Source organism: Pan paniscus, chromosome 23 (genome assembly GCF_029289425.2).
Source record: "Pan paniscus chromosome 23, NHGRI_mPanPan1-v2.0_pri, whole genome shotgun sequence".
Classification (NCBI taxonomy): Eukaryota; Metazoa; Chordata; class Mammalia; order Primates; family Hominidae; genus Pan; species Pan paniscus.
Window position 1 is genome coordinate 51,015,691 of NC_085927.1, and position 22,313 is coordinate 51,038,003.

At 47.2% G+C, this 22,313-nt stretch overlaps 1 long non-coding RNA gene across 1 annotated transcript; it reads right to left on the minus strand.

Moving 5' to 3' along the window:
- Positions 1-2,076: 2,076 nt before the first annotated feature.
- On the minus strand, positions 2,077-14,290 carry LOC117977418 (uncharacterized). Its single transcript, XR_010111799.1, has 3 exons — positions 14,063-14,290; positions 12,271-12,310; positions 2,077-3,172 (listed from the first exon to the last, which is right to left on the minus strand). It is a non-coding gene; the product is annotated as an uncharacterized LOC117977418 (long non-coding RNA).
- Positions 14,291-22,313: the final 8,023 nt, after the last annotated feature.

Consider the following 22,313-nt stretch of genomic DNA (forward strand, 5'->3'; position numbering starts at 1 on the left):
TGCAAATTAACCAGCAGATGTGTCATAGGGACACTCAAGCAGACTCAAAATACAGACTAAACACTGAAAAGTGGAGGGGAGGGGGACAACTAAGGAAGCATAAAAATAATCTCCCTAGGCTTCTCATTTTACAACCAAGGAAACATCTCCAGACAGTATTATGTTCATGATGAGGTCATCCTACTTAAAGACAGAGGACAAAGGCTGGCATCAAAAAGAATAAAATTGGCCAGGCGCAGTGGCTCATGCCTGTAATCCCAGCACTTTGGGAGGCCAAGGCAGGCAGATCACGAGGTCAAGACATCGAGACCATCCTGGCCAACATGATGAAACCCTGTCTCTACTAAAAATACAAAAATTAGCTGGGCATGGTGGTATGCACCTGTAGTCGCAGCTACACAAGAGGCTGAGGCAGGAGAATGGCTTGAACCGAGATGTCGCCACTGCACTCCAGCCTGGTGACAGAGCGAGACTCTGTCTCAAAAAAAAAAAAAAAAAAGGAAGAATAAAATGTTTAGGAATAATTTTTTTTTTTTGAGACGTTTCACTCGTTACCCACGCTGGAGTGCAATGGCATGATCTCAGCTCACCTCAAACTCTGCCACCCGGGTTCAAGCAATTCTCTTGCCTCAGCCTCCCAAGTAGCTGGAATTACAGGCATGCACCACCACGCCCGGCTAATTTTGCATTTTTAGTAGAGATGGGGTTTCTGCATGTTGTTCAGGCTGGTTTCAAACTCCTGACCTCAGGTGATCCGCCTGCCTTGGCCTCCCAAAGTGTTGGGATTACAGGCGGAGCTATTGTGCCCGGCCAGGAATAAATGTAACAGAAGCACAAAAAACTTGTACATTGAAAACTAGAAAAGACTGTTGGAAGAAATTAAGGACCTAAATAAATGGAAAGAGGTTCTTGTTTATAAATCAGAAAACCTTATATTGTTAAAGCAATACTCCTGGGCCAGGGTCAGTGGCTCATGCCTGTAATTCCAGCACTTTGGGAGGCCGAGGCAGGCAGATCATGAGGTCAGGAGATCGAGACCGTCCTGGCTAACACGGTGAAACCCCATCTCTACTTAAAATACAAAAGATTAGCCAGGCATGGTGGCACATGCCTGTAACCCCAGCTACTTGGGAGGCTGAGGCAGGAGAATCCCTTGGACCTGGGAGGTGGAGGTTGCAGTGAGGCCAAGATGGCACCACTGCATTCCAACCTGGGTGACAGAGTGAGACTCCATCTCAAAAAAAAAAAAAAAAAAAAAATTAACAGGCTGAGCACAGTGGCTCACACCTGTAATCCCAGCACTTTGGGTATGGGAGGCTGAGGCAGGAAGATCACCTGAAGTCAGTTCAAGACCAGCCTGGCCAATATGGTCACCTCTACTAAAAATACAAAAATTAGCTGGGTGTGGTGGCACACGCCTGTAAGTCCCAGCTACTCGGGAGGCTGAGACGGGAGGACTGCTTAAACCCAAGAGGCGGAGGATGCAGGGAGCTGAGATCACACGACTGCACTCCAGCCTGAGCTACAGAGTGGACCCTGTGTCAAAAATTAAATAAAATAAAAAATAAAAGCCTATTTTAAAAAAATTTTTGTTTTCAGACAGGGTCTATCTCCATTACCCAGGCTGGAGTACAGTGGCACGATCTCAGCTCACTGAAACCTCCACCTCCTGGTCTCAAGTGATCTTCCTGCCTCGGGAAGCTACTCAGCTTCCTGAGTAGCTGGGACCACAGGCACAAGCCACCAAGCCTGGCTAATGTTTCTTTTGTTTTGTTTTTTGTTTTGTAGAGATGGGATTTTGTCATGCTAATCTTGAACTCCTCCCAAAGTGCTGGGATTACAAGCGTGAGCCACCATGCTCATCTGAAAGGCTGACCCTAAAATACATATGAAAATCCAAAGAAGCCAGAACAGCCAAAATAATCTTGAAAAATAAAAACAAATTTGGAGCACTCACACTTCTTGATTTGAAAACTTACCATGAAGCTATAGTAATCAAGACTCTATGGTACTGGCATAAGGACAGACATTTAGATCACTGGAATAGATCTGACAATCCAGAAATAAATCCATACATTTATGGTCAATTGATTGTTTATAAGGTTGCCAAAATAATCCAATGGAGAAAGAGTAACATTTTTAACAGATACTTCTGGAACAACTAGACATCCACATCTAAAAGAATAAAGTTGGCCGGGCATGGTCGCTCACGCCTGTAATCCCAGCACTTTTGGGAGGCCGAGGCAGGCAGACCATAAGGTCAGGAGATCGAGACCATCCTGGCTAACATGGAGAAACCCCATCTCTACTAAAAATACAAAAAATTAGCCAGGCGTGGTGGCGGGCGCCTGTAGTCCCAGCTACTCGGGAGGCTGAGGCAGGAGAATGGCGTGAACCCAGGAGGCAGAGCTTGCAGTGAGCCGAGATCGCGTCACTGCACTCCAGCACTCCAGCCTGGGTGACAGAATAAGACTCTGTCTTGTTCAGAATAAAGCTGGAGGCCAGGCACGGTGGCTCACGCCTGTAATCCCAGCACTTTGTAGGGCAGAGGCGGGCAGATCACTTGAGGTCATGAGTTCGAGACCAGCCTGGCCAACATGGTGAAACCCCGTCTCTACTAAAAATTTAAAAATTACCATAGTGATGGGGCCTGTAATCCGAGCTACTCAGATGGCTGAGGTGGGAGAATCACTTGAGCCTGGGACACAGAGGTTGCAGTGAGCTGGATCGCACCATTGCATGCCAGCCTGGGCAATAGAGTAAGCCTCCATCTCAAAAATAAATAAAGTTGGACCCCTACCTTATAGCAAATATAAAAATTTACTCAAAATGGATCATAGACCAAAACATAAACACTAAAATATTAAAATCACAGAAGAAAATATAAGTATAGGCCGGGCACAGTGGCTCATGCCTGTAATCCCAGCACTTTGGGAGGCTGAGATGGATGAATCACGTGAGGTCAGGAGTTACAGACCAGCCTGGCCAATGTGGTGAAACCCCATCTTTACTAAAAATACAAAAATTAGCTGGGCGTGGTGGTGGGCACTTGTAATCCCAGCTACTTGAGAGGCTGAGGCAGGAGAATCGCTTGAACCCGGGAGGCAGAGGTTGCAGTGAGCCATGATCGCTCCATTGCACTCCAGCCTGGGTGACAAGAGTGAAACTCCGTCTAAGAAAGAAAGAAAAAAAAAGAAAATATAGTTATAAATTTTCATGATCTTGGAATAGGCAATGGTTTCTTAGATATAACACCTAAAAAGCACAAGCAACCAAAGAAAAAACAAATTAGACCTCAAAACTTTCGTGCATCAGAGGACATGACCAAAGAAGTAAAAAGATATACAGAATGGGAGCATATATTTGCAGATCACATATTTCTGTATCTAGACTATACTTAAAAATTTCGGCCGGGCACAGTGGCTCATGCCTGTAATCCCAGCATTTTGGGAAGCTGAGGCGGGCAGATCACCTGAGGTCAGGAGTTTGAGACCAGCCTGGCTAACATGGTGAAACCCCTGTCTCTACTAACAACAACAAAAAAAAAAATTAGCCAGGCACAGTGGCAGGTGCCTGTAATCCCAGCTACTCAGGAAACTGAGGCAGCAGAATTGCTTAAACCCGGGAGGCAAAGGTTGCAGTGAGCCAATATCGCGCCATTGTACTCCAGCCTGGGTGACAAGAGCGTGACTCAGTATCAAAAAAAAAAAAAAAAAAAAAAAAAGGCCAGGCACGGTGGCTCACGCCTGTAATCCCAGCACTTTGGGATCCCGAGGCAGGCGGATCACGAGGTCAGGAGATCGAGACCATCCTGGCTAACATGGTGAAAACCCGTCTCTATTAAAAATACAAAAAATTAGCCAGGCGTGGTGGCGGGCGCCTGTAGTCCCAGCTACTCAGGAGGCTGAGGCAGGAAAATGGTGTGAACCCGGGAGGTGGAGCTTGCATGAGCAGAGATCTCACCACTGCACTCCAGCCTGGGGGACAGAGCAAGACTCCACCTCAAAAAAAAAAAAAAAAAAGAAAAAAAGAAAAACAAACTTACTCTCAACAATAAAAAAAGGAGTAATACAGTTTTTTAAATGGGCAAAGGATTTTAGTAGATATTTCTCCAAAGAACATATACAAATGGCCCAATAAGCACACCAAAAGATGCTCAAAACCGTTAGTCATTAGGGAAATGCAGGTCAAACCAAAATGAGATACTGCTTCACACCCACTCAGATGGCAGTAGTCCAAAGGACAATACCAAGTATTGGCTAGAATAGGGAGAAACTAGAACCCTCATACACTGCTGGTGATCATGGAAAATGGAAAACAGTCTAGCAGTTCCTCTAAAAAGTTCAACAGAGTTGGCCGGGCGCGGTGGCTCACGCCTGTAATCCCAGCACTTTGGGAGGCCGAGGCAGGCAGATCGCGAGGTCAAGAGATCAAGACCATCCCGACCAACATGGTGAAACCCCATCTCTACTAAAAATACAAAAATTTTAGCTGGGTGCGGTGGCACACGCCTATAGTCCCAGCTACTCGGGAGGCTTAGGCAGAGAATTGCTTGAACCCGGGAGGCGGAGGTTGCAGTGAGCTGAGATTGTGCCACTCCACTCCAGCCTGGCAACAGAGCAAGACTCCGTCTCAAAAAAAAAGAAAAAAAAAAAGTTCAACAGAGTTACCATAGGACCCAGCAATTCTCCTGAGTATACACCCAAGAGAACTGAAAACATATGTTCACACAAAAACACATACACAAATGTTCATCAAAAGTATAAGCAATTCAGGCCAGGTGCGGTGGCTCACCCCTGTAATCCCAGCACTTTGGGAGTCTGAGGCGGACGGATCATTTGAGGTCAGGAGTTCAAGACCAGCCTGGCCAACATGGTGAAACCCCGTCTGCACTATAAATACAAAATTAGCCCAACATGGTGGCACTCGCCTGTAGTCCCAGCTACTCGGGAGGCTGAGGCACAAGAATCGCTTGAACCCGGGAGAGGGAGGTTGCAGTGAGCCGAGATCGCAGCAGTGCACTCCAGCCTGGATGACAGAGTGAGATTCCCTCTCAAAAAATAAAAATAAATATAGATATGTATCAAAAATAAAATACATTTAACATACCACTTAGCAATCTCATGTCTAGATATTTACCCAAGAGAAATAAAAACATATGTCCACACAAAGACCCTCATGTGACTGTTGATAGCATTTGATAGCATTATTAAAAATAGCCAAACGATAGGAACCACTGGAATACCTAACAGCTACTAACAGCGTAAACAATCGTGATACATTCAAACAATGCATTATCACCCAGCAATCAAAAGGAACAAAGAGCAAATAAACACAACATGAATGAATCTGAAAGCGTTATGCTAAATGAAAAGAGCCAGATTTGCTGGGTGCAGTGCCTCACACCTGTAATCCCAGCACTGTGGGAAGCCGAGCCAGCCAGGAGTTTGACTCCAGCCTGGGCAACATAGTGAGACACTCGTCTCTACAAAAATAAAATAAAATAAAATGAGTAATCATAACTAGCCAAAAAAGAAAAGAAAAAAAAAAGCCAGATGCAAAAGAGTAAATCCCATATGGATTTCGAGAAAAGACAATAAAGGAAAGCAGTGGTTTCGAGGGGGAAGTAGTTGGGAAAGGGCAAGAGGCACAAAGGGGCTTTTTGGGGTGATGGAAGTGATGGTGGTGGTGCTTTCACAACTGTGTACGTCTGTCAAAACTCATTGATTTAAAAAAGATGGATTTATTGTATATAAATTATATCTCAATAAATTTGAATGCCACAATGAGACACTAGTCATACTCACAAAAAAGGCTAAAACAAAATGTTGGACAATACCAAATGTTAGTAATGATATAAAGCAATGGAAACTCTCATCTAATTCTGGTAGAATGTAAAAATAGTGAAACTATTTTGGAAAAAAGTTTGGCCATTTCTTTTTTTTTTTTTTAAGGCAAAGTTTTGCTTTTGTTGCCCAGGCTGGAGTGCAATGGCGTGATTTCAGCTCACTGCAACCTCCACCTCCCAGGTTCAAGCGATTTTCCTGCTTCAGCCTCCCGAGTAGCTGGGATTACAGGTATGCACCACCATGCCTGGCTAATTTTGTATTTTTAGTAGAGATGGGGTTTCTCCATGTTGGTCAGGCTAGTCTCGAACTCCTGACCTCAGGTGATCTGCCCGCCTCGGCCTCCCAAATTGCTGGGATTACAGGCGTGAGCCATGGCACCCAGCCTTTTTTTTTTTTTTTTTGAGATGGAGTCTTGCTCTGTCGCCCAGGCTGAAGTATGCAGTGGTGTGATCTCGGCTCACTGCAACCTGTGCCTCCCAGGTTCAAGCAATTCTCCTGCCTCAGCCTCCCCAGTAGCTGGTACTATAGGCACAAGCCACCATGCCCGGCTAAGTTTTGTATTTTTAGTAGAGATGAGGTTTCACCATGTTGGCCAGACTGTGCTCGAACTCCTGACCTCAGGTGATCCACCTGCCTCAGCCTCCCAAAGTGCTGGGATTATAGGTATGAGCCACTGCATCCAGCTGGCCATTTTTTTTTTTTTCTTTTTTTTTTAAGATGGAGTCTCATCAGTTTTCCATTGGTCTACAGACCATTCTGCCTTGGATGCCTTTGCTTCCTGCTGCTCGCTGAGAAGCTTCATCAGGAGGCCTGTTCGTGACATGAGCTTGGCACAGGTCCCTTGCACATGTGTTTCTGAACATTCCATTTTCAAGGTCCAGATAACATGAGACATGAACCTTCTCACATCCTCATTGGGAATGAGGGACCATAGCTGCTGGGTTAGCTGAATTTCAAACTGATCACCTGGGGACGAGAGCAATGGGTAATTGAAGCTTTTGGGCTTGGGGGACAGGTCAGTGCCCATGCTGTTGTATTCCCATTTTGTCTCAGTTTGTTTAACAGTTGGCTCTAAGTTGAATGCAGTCCCAGTGGAATCTGCCTCAGGAGGATGATTGCAGTTTGTGTTTTCAGAGATGGTGACTTTTGGCATAATAATGTTTTTCATAAAAACGATTTCTTCAAAGGCAGAAAAAAAAAAGAAAAAAAGATGGAGTCTCGCTCTTGTCGCCCAGGCTGGAGTGCAATGGCGCAATCTCGGCTCACTGCAACCTCCGCCTCCCGGGTTCAAGCGATTCTCCTGCCTCAGCCCCCCAGGTAGGTGGGATTATAGGTGCCTGCCACCATGCTGGGCTAATTTTTATATTTTTAGTAGAGATGGGGTTTTGCCATGTTGGCCAGGTTAGTCCCAAACTCCTGACCTCAGGTGATCTGCCCACCTCAGCCTCCCAAAGTGCTGGGATTACAGGCATGAGCCACCGCGCCCTGCTGGCCATTTCTTATATAGTTACTCATTCATTTTCCCTATGTCCCAGCAATTCTACTTCTGGTATTTATTCAAGAAAATAAAAATATTTGTCCACAAAAAGGATATTTACAGCAGGATTATTCCCCGTAGCTAAAACTGGAAACAGCTCAAATGTCCATCAACAGATGAATGGATAAACAAATTGGTACAATGGAATACTGCACAGCAGCAAAAATGAATGATTATAATATGTGCATTGACATGACTAAATCTGAAAGACATTATGCTGTGTGAAGGAGAACTCAAAAGAGTACATGCTGCATGATTATATTTATATGAAGTTCTAGAGCATATAGAACTAAGTTATGATTATAGAAATCATAATGGTAGAATATGCTGCAAAAAAATACAATTTACACTTCTATTTTTTAAAAATTAAGCTGAAACAGGGATTAAGTTAGTATTCAAAATACATGCCATCAGATCCAGTACACCTGCAAGGACAGGGTCACAGATTTGACTTTTAGCTTCTTAGCCACGGAAGGAAAGCGTTCAAAACAATCAGTTATATGATTGTATCCAAAAGATGGGTGTGGGGGCAGAATCAGCTATTGGCCGGGCACAGTGGCTCATGCCTGTAATCCCAGCACTTTGGGAGTCCGAGGTGGGAGGATCACTTGAGCTCAGAAGTTCAAGACAAGCCTGAGCAACACAGCGAGACCCCATCTCTACAACAAATTATTTTCTTTTATTATTTATTTTATTTCTTTATTTTTTGAGATGAAGTTTCGCCCTTGTCACCCAGGCTGGAGTGCAGTGGCTCGATCTCGGCTCACTGCAACCTCTACCTCCCAGGTTCAAGCGATTTTCCTGCCTCAGCCTCCCAAGTAGCTAGGATTATCAGCACATGCCATGTGCGGCTAATTTTTTGTATTTTTGGTAGAGAGAGGGTTTCGCCATGTTGGCCAGCCTGGTCTGGAATTCCTGACCTCAGGTGATCTGCCTGCCTCAGCCTCACAAAGTGCTGGGATTACAGGCATGAGCCACTGCACCCAGCCAAAAAAAAATTTTTTTTTTTAATTAGCCCAGCCTGGTGGTACAGGCCTGCAGTCCCAGCTACTCGGGAGGGTGAAGCAGGGGGATCACTTGAGACCAGGAGGTCAAGGTTACATGAGCTATTATTGCACCACTGTACTCCAACCTGAGCAACAGAGTGAGACCTTGTCTCTTTAAAAAAAAAAAAAAAAAAAAAAAGAACAAAAATAACAAGTATTTTTTACATTTTGGAATTGAGATATGAGAGAAATTCCCACACTGCACCACAGTTGAGGTAGTGGACAACCAAGTTCAGTCTACACACATTCCACTTGGCTGTTGCTTAAAAGGTCTTGTGATGTAACAACAAAGTAAACTTCAGTTGAAGCACCTTTATGAGAGGCAATGACACATGAATCGGACCCCACTGAAACCAGTAATAGGGATAAAGGGACATGCTGTTAGGGTATAAGACAGCCAAAAAATTTTCTCTCAGGATAGACATTACAGCCCTAATAACACTTGATTCTTTGCTTTAGCCTAATAAGGAAAGCAGATTTCCAATCAGTGAGAGGAGATCCCCTCCGCCAGCGATTTGGGAAACTGTTGGGAGTTGTGGTGGTAGCAGAACACAGGAGAAAGCCACTCAGGAACTGGACAAGGGTGGTAGCAGTGGGGATGCAGAAAGGGGACATACTGGAGATATGTTTTGTGGTGAGAAGTAGTTCAGATTCAGAACTTGCTCACAGATTTGCAAGTAGGAGAAAGTGAAATCAAGGCTAATAGTTCCTAGGTTTTTGTTTATAATTTGGTTTTCTCTTGTGATTACATTCTTTCATTTCACAGTTTTTATTGAGAGCCTGCTAAATGCCATGTTACATTCAAGGTGCCTGATTACAGAGGTGGAGAAGATAAGGACCTGCTCTCGCTTGATTAAGAGCACGGGCGCTGAAGCTAGTCTGCTTGGATTCAAATCCCAGCTCTGGGCTGAGCATGCTGGCTAATGCCTATAATTCCAACACTATGGGAGGTAAAGGTGAGAGGATCACTTGAGCCCAGGAGTTCAAGAGCAACCTGGGCAACATAGTTAGACTGTCTATACAAAAAAAAAAAAAAAAAAAGAAAAATTAACTGGGCATGGTGGCACATGCCCATAGTCCCAGCTACTGGGGAAGCTAAGGTGGGAGGATGGCTTGAGCCCTGGAAGTCAAGGCTGTAGTGAGCAATGATCTTACCACTGCACTCCAGCCTGGGTAATAGAGTGAGACCCTGTTTCAAAATATAAAAAATAAAAAATCCCAGCTCTGCCACTAACTAACTGTATGACCATGTGCAAGTTACTTAACCTACCAAGACTCAGTCTCCTCATCTGTAAAATGGGCATAATAAAAGTATCCACCTTCTAGAGTAATAGGCCGGATTCTAAATGCCTAACAAGATTAAACATTAGCCAGGTGCGGGCTCCCACCTGTAATCCCAACAATTTAGGAGGCCAAGGCGAAAGCATTACCTGAGCCCAGGAGTTTGAGACCAGCCTGGGCAACATGTCAAGGCCCTGTCTCTACAAAAAATACAAAAAACTAGCCAGGCGTGGTGGTGCACACCTCTGGTCCCAGCTACTTGGGAGGCTGAGGTGGGAGGATCACTTGAGCCCGGGAAGTGGGGGTTGACATATTCCAGCCTGGGCAACAGAGCAAGACCCTGTCTCAAAAAAAAAAAAGAAAGAAAAAGAAAAAGCATATTAAGTTTTAGCTATTACAATTTAAGGAGCTTTCATTCTAGTGAAGGGAAGCAGAAAATAAACTAGCACTAAATATTAGGTTATGGTAAGTTCAAAGAAGAACATTTAAAAAGGAGATATAGAGAACTTCATGAACTACTTCACTTAGGTGCTCCGGAGATGACATTTAATCTGAGACCTAAATAGCAAGGGGCCAGACATGAAAATATCTAGGAAAATAACATTCTAGAAAGAAACAATGAATGCAAACTCCCCAGGGCGAGAACAAGCTTAGCACATCCCAGGGACAGAAAAAAGGGTAACAGCCGGGCGCAGTGGCTCATGCCTGTAATCCCAGCACTTTGGGAGGCCAAGGTGGGTGGATCATTTGAGGTCAGGAGTTAGAGACCAGCCTGGCCAACATGGTGAAACCCTGTCTCTACTAAGAATACAAAAAAATGAGCCGGGCATGGTGGTGCACGCCTGTAATCTCAGCTACTCGGGAGGCTGAGGCATGAGAATCAGTTGAACCCAGGAGGTGGAGGTTGCAGTGAGCTGAGATCGCACCACTGCACTCCAGCCTGGGCAACAGAGTGAGACCCTGTCTCAAAAAAGGAAGGGAGGAAGGGAGAGAGGGAGGGAAACAAGGCTGGAATTCAATGATAGAGGAAGAAAACGATGCAAAATGAAGTTGTAAAGCAACTAGTTGACAGATCAGTAGGTCCTGATAGGTCAAGGCAAGGAATTAGATGATGATGATGATGGTGATGATGATGATGATGATGATCATTATTATTTTGTAGACGGAGTCTCGCTGTGTCTCCCAGGCTGGAGTGCAGTGGCGCAATCTCAGCTCACTGCAACTCAAGTGATCTCCTGACCTCAAGTGATCCTCCTGCCTCTGCCTCCCAAAGTGCTAGGATTACAGGCGTGAGGCACTGCGCCTGGCCTTAGGTATTATTTTAAGCGCAATGAGGGGCTAGGGGAGCACTTTAAGAGAAGGGTGGCATGATTTGTCTTACATTGTAAATAAATCAGGCTGTTGTGTGGAGAATAGGTTTTAGGGTGGCAAGAAAGGAAGCAGAAAATTAGGAAGCTATTATAGGACTGCGGGCAAGAAATGACAAGTGACTTCATCTGGGGTAGTAGGCGATGGACAGATCTGGGATGTGTCTTAGATATAGCATCAGCAAGACTTACACTTTAACCTGAGCGCAGTGGCTCACACCTGTAATCTCAGCACTTTGAGAGGCAGAGGCAGGAGGATGGCTTGAGTCCAGGAGTCTAGAGACCTGCCTGAGCAACACAGTGAGACTCTGCATTTCTTAAAAATAAAAAATAAAAATTAGCTGAACGTGGTGGCATGCACCTGTGGTCCCAGTTACTCAGGAGGCTGAGGCAGGAGGCTCACTTGAGCCCAGGTCAAGGCTGAAGTGAGCCATGATCACACCACTGCACTCTAGCCTGGACAACAGTGAGACCCTCAAAATAAATAAACAAACAAATAACTTCTGTCTTTCAAGTTTGTTGGGAGGATAAACAAGCTATAGGATAAGTGAAAAACACTTAGCCCCAGCACCTAACACATATCATAGGCAAAAGGGTAACAGCCGGCTTCTCTTCCCTTTCACAGTCCTATGGGGATTTTTAAAAAATAGCATCTCTTGGTATACTGTCAGTGTTTGTGGTGATGGACTACCACCTGTGTAGACCTCTCAGCATGTATTAATAAATACAATCCTCAAAAACGGACATTTGGGAGCCGGGCATGGTGGCTCACGCCTGTAATCCCAGCACTTTAGGAGGCCGAGGTGAGCAGATCACCTGAGGTCAGGAGTTCAAGACCAGCCTGGCCAACATGGTGAAACCCTGTCTCTACTAAAAATACAAAAAATTAGTCTGGTGTGGTGGCGGGCGCCTGTAACTCCAGCTACGCAGGAGGCTGAGACAGGAGAATCACTTGAACCTGGGAGGCACAGTTTGCAGTGAGCTGAGATTGTGCCACCACACTTCAGCCTGGCTGACAGAGTGAATGAGACTCCGTATCTCACACACACACACACACACACACACGCATTTGATAAGCACTTGCCAATTAACCTTATACATCCAGAAATAACATCACCAAATTAACTACCATTATTCTAAACATAAACAATTTTGGGTCTTTTAACTGACACTTCAAAATCCCTACTTACTTTTCTCATATTCCTTCCAATAATTTGTTAGGAGGTGGACCTGTCAATAGGAAGGACAAAAAATTATTATCACCAATACTCTCAAAGTAATCGTCACCTAGAAAACCCAATACACTCGGGGAATTTTCAGAATTCAATCAAGCCCATCCAACTGTCTCCAAGTTTTGACACTGCCTAAAGGACTCCTCACAGTTGGTTTAGCCCAACCCAGTAAGAAACATTTAACAAATAATTAAAAGTGCTGTGCCAGGGTGATTGTGTTGCCGAGATACGGTTGTTGGTAGCTGGGGAGTGGCAGGCAGATCCAGCCAAGAATTGTGCCCTAAACCAGGAGCTCTGATGATGAAATCACAGGATGTTTGAGTTTGGGGCTTGATGTTCATCCCAGGTGGTTTCCTATCGTGGAAAACATTTGATGTATAAGAGTAAGGCTCAGCCAGGCGCGGTGGCTCATGCCTGTAATCCCAGCACTTTGAGAGGCCGTGGAAGGCGGATCACCTGAGGTTGGGAGTTCAAGGCCAGCCTGACCAACACGGAGAAACCCCGTCTCTACTAAAAAAAAAAAAAAAAAAAAAAAAAGGCCGGGCGTGGTGACTCATGCCTGTAATCCCAGCTACTTGAGAGGCTGAGGCACGAGAATCGTTTGAACTCGGGAGGCGGAGGTTGCAGTGAGCTGAGATTGCACCATTGCACTCCAGCCTGGGCAACAAGAGCATAACTCTGTCTCAAAAAAAAAAAAAAAAAAAAAAGAGTAAGGCTCCACTGGGTGCGGTGGCTAACACCTGTAATCCCAACACTTTGGGAGGCCGAGGTGGGGAGATCACTTGAGGTCAGGAGTTCAAGACCAGCCTGGCCAACATGGTGAAACCCCCGTCTCTATTAAAAATACAAAAAGCAGCTGGGTGTGGTGGCTGGCGCCTGTAGTCCCAGCTACTTGGGAGGCTGAGGCAAGGAGAATTGCTTGAACCTGGGAGGCAGAGGTTTCACTGAGCCGAGATGGCGCCATTGCACTCCAGCCCTGGGCGACAGAGTGAGACTCCGTCTCAAAAAAAAAAAAAAAAAGAGTAAGGCTCTATTGCTACTCCCTGATTTAATAAACGTCTCTGGGACAAAATTTCTTCATCTGTAAAAAAGGTAAATAAAAAAAACGCTTACTTGGCAAGTTCATTGTGATGAATTATCTACGACACCGGAATGGAAAGTGCTTTACAGATTGCAAAGCACTCCTTACACATGAGTAATTAGTGTTCACAGGTCCAGTCACTTTTGGGGAGGAGGAAAGTGTGGTCTTTTAGAGACCAAACGTCTTTCTAAAGTCCTGACAGCCAACGAAGGGCTCGGTGATCTCTGCGCTTCAAACTCTGCCCAATTCTCAAAGCCTGGCTTAAGTACAATTTTCCCTCAGCCTAAGGGAGTGGCCCAAGGGCAAACCGTCCCGGGTTCGTGTCCCACCTCTGCCTCAAAGATTACACCCTCGTAGGACAGGTGCGTGTCCCTGGTGGCCTGGGCTGCCAGCTCGGGAAGGAGGAGGTGGCAACCGCACCCGGGCGGCCGAGTGCTTAATAATGGCAGTTGCCCTGCCAGCCTGGTCACCTGTCACTCCCTCCTCCGACTTCTCCCGCACCGCGGCCGCAATCCAGCCCGGACACTCTGAGGGCTCTCTCTGAGCTGGGCACGGTCCTCGCTGCTCGGCCGAGTGCAGTCCCCTCACCTCAGTGCGACTGAGACAAAGCAAGGGTCCCACCGGCCCCTGTCCCCTCCCTAAGGCGCGCCCTCAGGGCGGGAGACCCACCTCAGCCAGCCCCCCAGCTCAGTGGTCCAGAGGCTCGGCTCCCGCGCTGACGCCCAGCGCCTCCCTCCTCCACAGCCGTCACTGACCGCTCGCTCGCCTCTAGCCTGGACCCCGCTGTCCAGCAGTCCCGGCTGGCCGGCGCCGCGCTCCTCCCGCTCTGGCAGTCCTGGCACTGGTAGGACGCCCGCAGCCTTCCAGCCTAGAGGGCGCCGGGCGGGCACGCGCTGGGGGCGGGGGGGGTGGGGCGGGGGAGGCGGGGCGACGCAGCGCGGGGCGGCCGGCGGTTGGTGCTCGCAGCCCGCGCGCCCGCCTTCCCGGCCACGTGACCTTTGGGCCCCGCCCAGATCGGGAGTTGCGCACGGACTGTTGGTGCGACCCCCTCCCACTGAGCGCTCGGGTCGGGACCTTCCCGGTGTCCCTGTGGGGCAGAGTCCCGTTGTGCAGAAGAGGCGAGCTGAGGCACGGTGGCAGGCGGGGCGTCCAAGCAGTTAGCGCCGCGCCTGGCCGCTCGTCCGCGCGGGAAAGCGTTGTCTCCCTTCCTTCGGATGGAATTGGAACGGCAGCTCTCGTAGCGCCCGAACTGTGCGGTCCTTGAGTTCACTGCTGTACCCACAGTGCGCAGAGCACAGGGGCACGCGGTACATTATTTGAATGAATAACTTTCTTATCCTGGCCTTTCTCTAACTCTCTCACTTCTACTTGGGTCACCCGCCCCCTCCCCAGGAGTCTTATAAAATAACCAGGGGAAGAGGAGACAGAAGTGGCTCATATGGGTAAAAGCCCTCGTCCTGCAAATCAGTGACACAAGGGAGTTAGTCCATCCAATGTACCGTTTTAAAAAGATTGCTACGTAGAAAAATAATAGGATAGGGTAAGAGGAGAACCCAGCTAGGAGCTTCAATGGGATCCAGGGTGTTGATATGATGGTGGTCTGGATTTAAGTGATGGCAGTAGGGATAAAAAGAAGTAAAAATTCCAGCCTGGGCAACATAATGAGACCCTGTCTCTACAAAAAAAAAAAAAGTTTGTTTGTTTTTTTTAATTATCCGTGTGATTGTCACTCCTGTAGTCCCAGCTACTGGGGCGGGGTTTGGGGGTTGGCTGACGTGTGAGGCTCCACCAGGAGGTGGAGGCTGCAGTGAGTCGTGATCGTGCCACTGCACTCTAGCCTGGGCGACAGAGGGAGACCCCGTCTCAAAAAAATAAATAGAAGTAAAAAATATTTGAGGTAGCTTTTGGAGAATAAACGGGATTTGCTGATGGATTGAACAATAAGGGATGGAGAGGGAGAAATCAAGAGGAAATCACTGAATGGTTGGTAGTGCTATGTATTAAAATGCAAAAACTGCCGGGCGCGGTGGCTCACGCCTGTAATCCCAGCACTTTGGGAGGTCGAGGCAGGTGGATCACTAGGTCAGGAGTTCAAGACCAGCCTGGCCAACATGGTGAAACCCTGTCTGTAATAAAAATGCAGCAATTAGCCTGGCATGGTGGTGCACGTCTGTAGTCCCAGCTACTCGGGAGGCTGAGGGAGGAGAATCGCTTGAACTTGGGAAGCAGAGGTTTCAGTGAGCCAAGATCATGCCACTGCACTCTAGCTTGGGCGACAGTCAGTTTCAAAAACAAATAAATAAAATAAATAATAAGTGTGCAGTACTGGGCACAGTATATGGTAGTTATGATCATCCTATTAGACACTGGGATGGTAGCAACCAGTTGAGAAAAATAACCTTTATTAGTTGCTTAATCTTTTATTAATACTTTAGGAGCACAGCCATACATTTCACAGAGAATCTGCTAGTGACAAATAATCTTATTCATCAAATATTTATCTATTTATTTATTTGAGATGGAGTTTCGCTCTTTCTTGCCCAGGCTGGAGTGCAGTGGCGCAATCTCAGCTCACTGCGACCTGTGCCTCCTGGGTTCAAGCGATTCTCCTGTCTCAGCCTCCCAAGTAGCTGGAATTATAGGTGCCTGCTGCCACGCCCAGCTAATTTTTGTATTTTTAGTAGAGACGGAGTTTCACCATGTTAGCCAGGCAAGTCTCGAACTCCTGACCTCAGGTGATCTGCCCGCCTCGGCCTCCCAAAGTGCTGGGATTACAGGTGTGAGCCACTGCGCCTGGCCTCATCAAATATTTATTTAGTGCCTACTGTGCACCAGGCCCGGTGCTGGACTCTGGGAAAACACAGGTGAATTTCTGTCCTCACAGAGCTTCCTACCTCCTGCAGGGAGACAGTGAAGACTTATCAAACATCTAATTCCAACTGAGGAGGAATTTAGTAGGTGTTGTGATGGAGCCTAGGCAACGGGGGAAAGGCCTGCTAAGTAGGGAACATACCTTTACTTGCAGGATAAGAAGGAGCTATTTCTGGGAAGGGAATTGTGGGGGAAGAGCATTTCAGGCAGAGACCCAGAATATAGAGACTGAGGTGGAGAAAAGTTCCAGTTAGCAGGAGAGCACAATGGAAAACCTTTGAAGGTTTTAAGCAGGAGAGTAAATTGATTTGATGTCTGTATTACATTTAGTGTCTGTGCGAAGAATGAACTGGAGGTGGATCAAGAGAAGAAGCAAGGGGGCCAGGTGCAGTGACTTGTGCCTGTAATCCCAGCACTTTGGGAGGCTGAGGGGTGCGGATTGCTTCAGTTCAGGAGTTTGAGACCAGCCTGGCCAACATGGCAAAACCCCGTCTCTATTAAAAATACAAAAATTAGCCAGGCGTAGTAACACATGCCTGTAATCACAGCTACTAGGGAGGCTGAGGCTGGAGAATTGCTTGAACCTAGGGGGTGGAGGTTGCAGTGAGCCAAGATGGCGCCACTGCACTCCAGCCTGGGTGACAGAGTAAGACTCTGTCTCAAAAAAAAAAAGAAAAAAGAAAAAGCAGGGAGACCATTTAGAAGATTCCTGTGGGGCTGGGCTCTGTGGCTCACACCTGTAATCCCAGCACTTTGGGAGGACAAGGTGGGTGGATTGCTTGAGTCCAGGAGTTCAAGACCAGCTTGGGCAACATGGAGAAACCCCCTCTCTACAAAAAATACAAAAAGTAGCCATGCCTGGTGGCGCACACCTGTGGTCCCCACTACTCAGGAGGCTGAGATGGGAGGATTACTTGACCCCGGGAGGTTAGGGCTGCAGTGAGCTGTGATTGTACCACTGCACTCCAGCCTGGTTGGTGACAGAGCAAGACCCTACCTCAAAAAAAAAAAAAAAAAAAAGGAAAAGAAAAAAAGATGTTTCTTGTGGCTGGATGTGGTGGACACACCTGTAATCCCAGCACTTTGGGAGGCCAAGGCAAGTGGATCACTTGAGGTCAGGGGTTCTATACCACCCTGTCCAACATGGCGAAACCCTGCCTCTACTAAAAAAAGTACAAAACATTAGCCCAGCATGGTGGCACGTACCCATAGTCCCAGCTACTCCGGAGACTGAGGCAGGAGAATCGCTTGAACCTCAGAGGCAGAGGTTGCAGTGAGCTGAGATTGTGTCACTGCACTCCAGCCTGGGTGACAGAGCTTGACTCTGTTTCTTTTCTTTCTTTCTTTCTTTTTTTTTTTTTTTTTTTTGAGACGGAGTCTCCCTCTGTCGTCCAAGCTGGAGTGCAGTGGCATGATCTCGGCTCACTGCAACCTCCACCTCCTGGGTTCAAGCAATTCTCTGCCTCAGCCTCCTGAGCAGCTGGGGTTACAGGCACCCACCAACATACCCAGCTAATTTTTGTATTTTTAGTAGAGACGGTGTTTCACCAGCTTGGCCAGGCTGGTCTTGAACTCCTGACCTCATGACCCACCTGCCTCGGTCTCCCAAAGTGCTGGGATTACAGGCGTGAGGCACCGTGCTGGCCTGAGACTCTATTTAAAAAAAAAAAAAAAAAAAAAAAAGCCAGGCGCAGTGGCTCACGCCTGTAATCCTAATCCCAGCACTTTGGGAGGCCGAGGCGGGCAGATCACCTGAGGTCGGGAGTTCGAGACCAGCCTGACCAACACGGAGAAACCTTGTCTCTACTAAAAATACAAAATTAGGCCAGTCACGGTGGCTCACACCTATAATCCCAGCTCTTTAGGGAGACTGACGTTGGTGGATTAACTGAGGTCAGGAGTTCGAGACCAGCCTGACCAACATGGTGAAACCCCGTCTCTACTAAATACAAAAATTAGCCTAGCATGGTGGCGCATGCCTATAATCCCAGCTACTCGGGAGGCTGAGGCAGGAGAATCGCTTGAACCCAGGAAGCAGAGGTTGCAGTGAGCTGAGATCACGCCATTGCACTCTAGCTTGGGCAACAAGAGCGAAACTCCGTCTCCAAAAAAAAAAAAAAAAAAAAGCAAAAAATGCATACATCAACAGTACAAGGAAGTAAAAACCTGAGCATCCAGTTTCAGCGTTTGAGATAAGCAGAGCAGGAACACCAGTGACAGGAACCGTTGGCGTAAGTTGAAATGGCCGTTTATTAGGAATTCAGTTGAAACATCTTATTAAGCACAGGTTGCTAAGCAACAGTGGCCGCCCCAGAACAGTAACAGTGTGGCAGTTCCTTCTGCTATGGAGCTCCTGGGCAGGGGTTTCATCCTGCAGCAAAGGTACCCTTTTTGGGTGGACTAATTCATCCCTCTACATATGGACCTAATACACTCCTCTCTTTTAAGGCCCTCCCTCTGTGCATCACTGTCCCTCTGTCTGGGATCATTGATCTGTCTCTCTCTACTAGATCACTCCCAATAGCAACACAAACATGCTCTTCTGTTCCAAACTATGTACATAAATCCCTTGAACTCACCTCTTCTGCTCTATGCCCTGCCATTGTGCTATTCCACCCAGACAACTTTTTTGTTGTTGTTGGGGTTTTTTTGTTTGTTTGGTTGGTTTTTTTTGAGAGAAAATCTTGCTCTGTCGCCCAGGCTGGAGTGCAGTGGCATAATATCGGCTCACTGCATCCTCCACCGCCCTGATTCAAGCAATTCTCCGGTCTCAGCCTCCCGAGTAGCTGGGACTACAGGCGCATGTCACCACACCCGGCTAATTTTTGTAGTTTTAGCACAGATGGGGTTTCACCATATTGGTCAGGCTGGTCTCGAACTCCTGACCTCAGGTGATCCACCTGCCTCAGCCTTCCAAAGTGCTCGGATTACAGGCATGAGCCACTGTGCCCGGCCAATATTTTTCTATTTTTAGTAGAGATGGGGTTTCACCATGTTAGCTAGGCTGGTCTCAAACTCCTGACCTCAAGTGATCCACCCACCTCAGCATCCCAAGTAGCTGGGACTATACGCTTGTGCCACCACGCCAGGCTAATATTTTGTAATTTTTTTAAATTGACACAGGGTTTTCACCATGTTGGCCAGGGTGGTCTAGAATTCCTTTTTTGTTTTTTTTCCAAGCTGGAGTGCAATGGCGCGATCTCAGCTCACTGCAACTTCCGCCTCCCAGGTTCAAGCAATTCTCCTGCCTCAGCCTCCGGAGTTGCTGGGATTACAGGCATGCCTCACCAAGCCCAGCTAATTTTTGTATTTTTAGTAAAGAGGGGGTTTCACCATGTCGGCCAGGCTGGTCTCGAACTCCTGACCTCAGGTGATCCGCCCACCTTGGCCTCCCAAAGTCCTGGGATTACAGGCGTGAGCCACCGCGTCTGGCAGAACTCCTGATATCAAGTTATCCACCTGCCTCAGCGTCCCAAAGTGCTGGGATTACAGGTGTGAGCCACCATGCCCAGCCAGACAACTTTTTTTTTTCTCTGTCACCAGGGTAGAGTGCAGTGGCATGAACATGGTTCACTGTAGCCTCAACCTCCTGGGCTCAAGCAATCCTCCCTCCTCAGCCTCCAGAGTATCTGGGACCACAGGTGCACGCCACCACACTTAGCTAATTTTAAAAAATTTTTAGCTGGGCACAGTGGCTCAGGCCTGTGATCCCAGCACTTTGGGAGGCCAAGGCAGGTGGATCACAAGGTCAGGCGATCAAGACCATTTGCCCAGGTGGGCGAATCACCTGAGGTCGGGAGTTTGAGACCAGCCTGACCAACATGGAGAAACCCCATCTCTACTAAAAATACAAAAAAAAAAAAAAAAAAATTAGCCAGGCGTGGTGGTGCATGCCTGTAATCCTAGCTACTCGGGAGGCTGAGGCAGGAGAATTGCTTGAACCTGGGAGGCAGAGGTTGTGATGAGCCGAGATCGCGCCATTGCACTCAAGCCTGGGCAATGAGAGTGAAACTCTGTCTCAAAAACAAACAAACAAAAAAACTCTAATGCCGTTCCCTTGCACAGAATAAAATCCAAGCACTCCACAAGACCCTGAATGACCTGGTCTCAGCTTTCTCTCAAACCTCATCTTGTATCACCCTCTCCATGTTTTGCTATATCTATCTACTCTCTCTGTCTTTCTGTTTATTGCATACCAAGCTTGAGTTGGCCCCAGGACCTTTGCACTTGCTGTTCCACCAATGTGGCCTTTGCACTTGCTGAATCAACCTTTCTTTTTCTTTTTTTTTCACCACTATCTTATTCCAGAACATTTATTTTTATTTTTATTTTTTGAGATGGAGTCTTGCTCTGTTGCCCAGGCTGGAGTGTAGTGGTGCAATCTCGGCTCACTACAACCTCTGACTCCCTTGTTCAAGCGATTCTCCTGCCTTAGCCTCCCAAGTAGCTGGGATTACAGGCACCCGTCATCACACCCAGCTAATTGTTGTATTTTTAGTAGAGATAGGGTTTCATCATCTTGGCCAGGCTGGTCTCGATCTCTTGACCTTGTGATCTGTCCATCTTGGCCTCCCAAAGTGCTGGGATTACAGGCGTGATCCACTGTACCCAGCCAGGTCAATGAGTTTTAAAGATCACCTGTGTGTATTAAAGGTGAAGATTTAAAAAGGGTGACCACAGGAGGTGGAGGTTGCAGTGAGCGGAGATCCCACTGCATTCCAGCCTGGGCGACAGGGGAGACTCCATCTCAATCAATCAATCAATCAATAAAAGAAAGAAAGAAAGGGTGACCAGTTGAAGGGCTGCTGCAATGGGCCGGTGGCTTGTATTAGAGTGGTAGTGGTGGAAGAAATACAGGATATATTTTGGAGGTAGAAAAACCAACACGTTGACAGCATGGATACAGGGGTTTAGGGTGGAAGGGGTTGAAGGAAAGAAAGACCTCTAGGAAGAGTTTGACATCTCCACGGCGGACTTCAAATTTAGGCATATATTTTATATGTATTCAGCCTCCACATATTGCATTTAGAGTCTCAATTAATTCACTGGGACACGGCATGGCATAGGGAAGGAATCCGTACTAAATTTGGAATCCCAATCCTGTGTGATCTTGGAAAGTGCCTAAACCTGAAGTGGTGAAGAGCCACCACTTCCTCTTCTTTCAAACGGTGATAGGATGTCTAAGGGTTTGAAAAGATGTTTGCAAAGCTCCACAACAGCACCTAGAACTCAGGGTGTCTAAGGAGGTTGTGGGAAACCCTAACGGGATGAGGCAGAGAGCCTCAGATTCGAGGTTTTTACCCAGGAGAGAGTGGTGAAGGAGGAATGTTGTAAGATTTTGAGCAGGCTGGACATTTACAGTATTGAGAAAAAGAATATTCCAGTTTCAGCCAGGCGCGGTGGCTCACGCCTGTAATCCCAGCACTTTGGGAGGCCGAGGCGGGTGGATCCCGAGGTCAGGAGTTCAAGACCAGCCTGGTGAAACCCCGTCTCTACTAAAAAATACAAAAATTAGCCGGGCTTGGTGGTGGGCGCCTGTAGTCCCAGTTACTTGGGAAGCTGAGGCAGGAGAATCGCTTGAACCTGGCAGGCGTAGGTTGCAGTGAACCGAGATCGCGCCACGGCACTCCAGCCTGGGCGACAGGGCAAGACTTCGTCTCAAGAAAACACACACACACACACACACACACACACACACACACACACACACACACACAGAGTATTCCAGTTTCTTCCTTTTTTTCTTCTTCTTTTTAATCTGGAGTAGTCCAGTTTCTGCCTGAGTTGGAAATGAGTCCCTCTGCTATGCATCCCAGCAAAAGGGCACCTTAAATATCTAACCCGGGAGAGTACGAGGTTATTCCTGGAGTCTGGAACAGTGACTATCATAGGTGCTCAATAACCGTTTAGGGAAGAATAACATCCAGTGAAGTCAAGAGGTTGGCGTAATTGGAACACTCGGCGTGAGGCGCACCAGGTTTCCAGCGCCCCTGGTTTCCACGTCGCTATGGTAACGACTCACCCTGCACACATGTGAACTACAATTCCC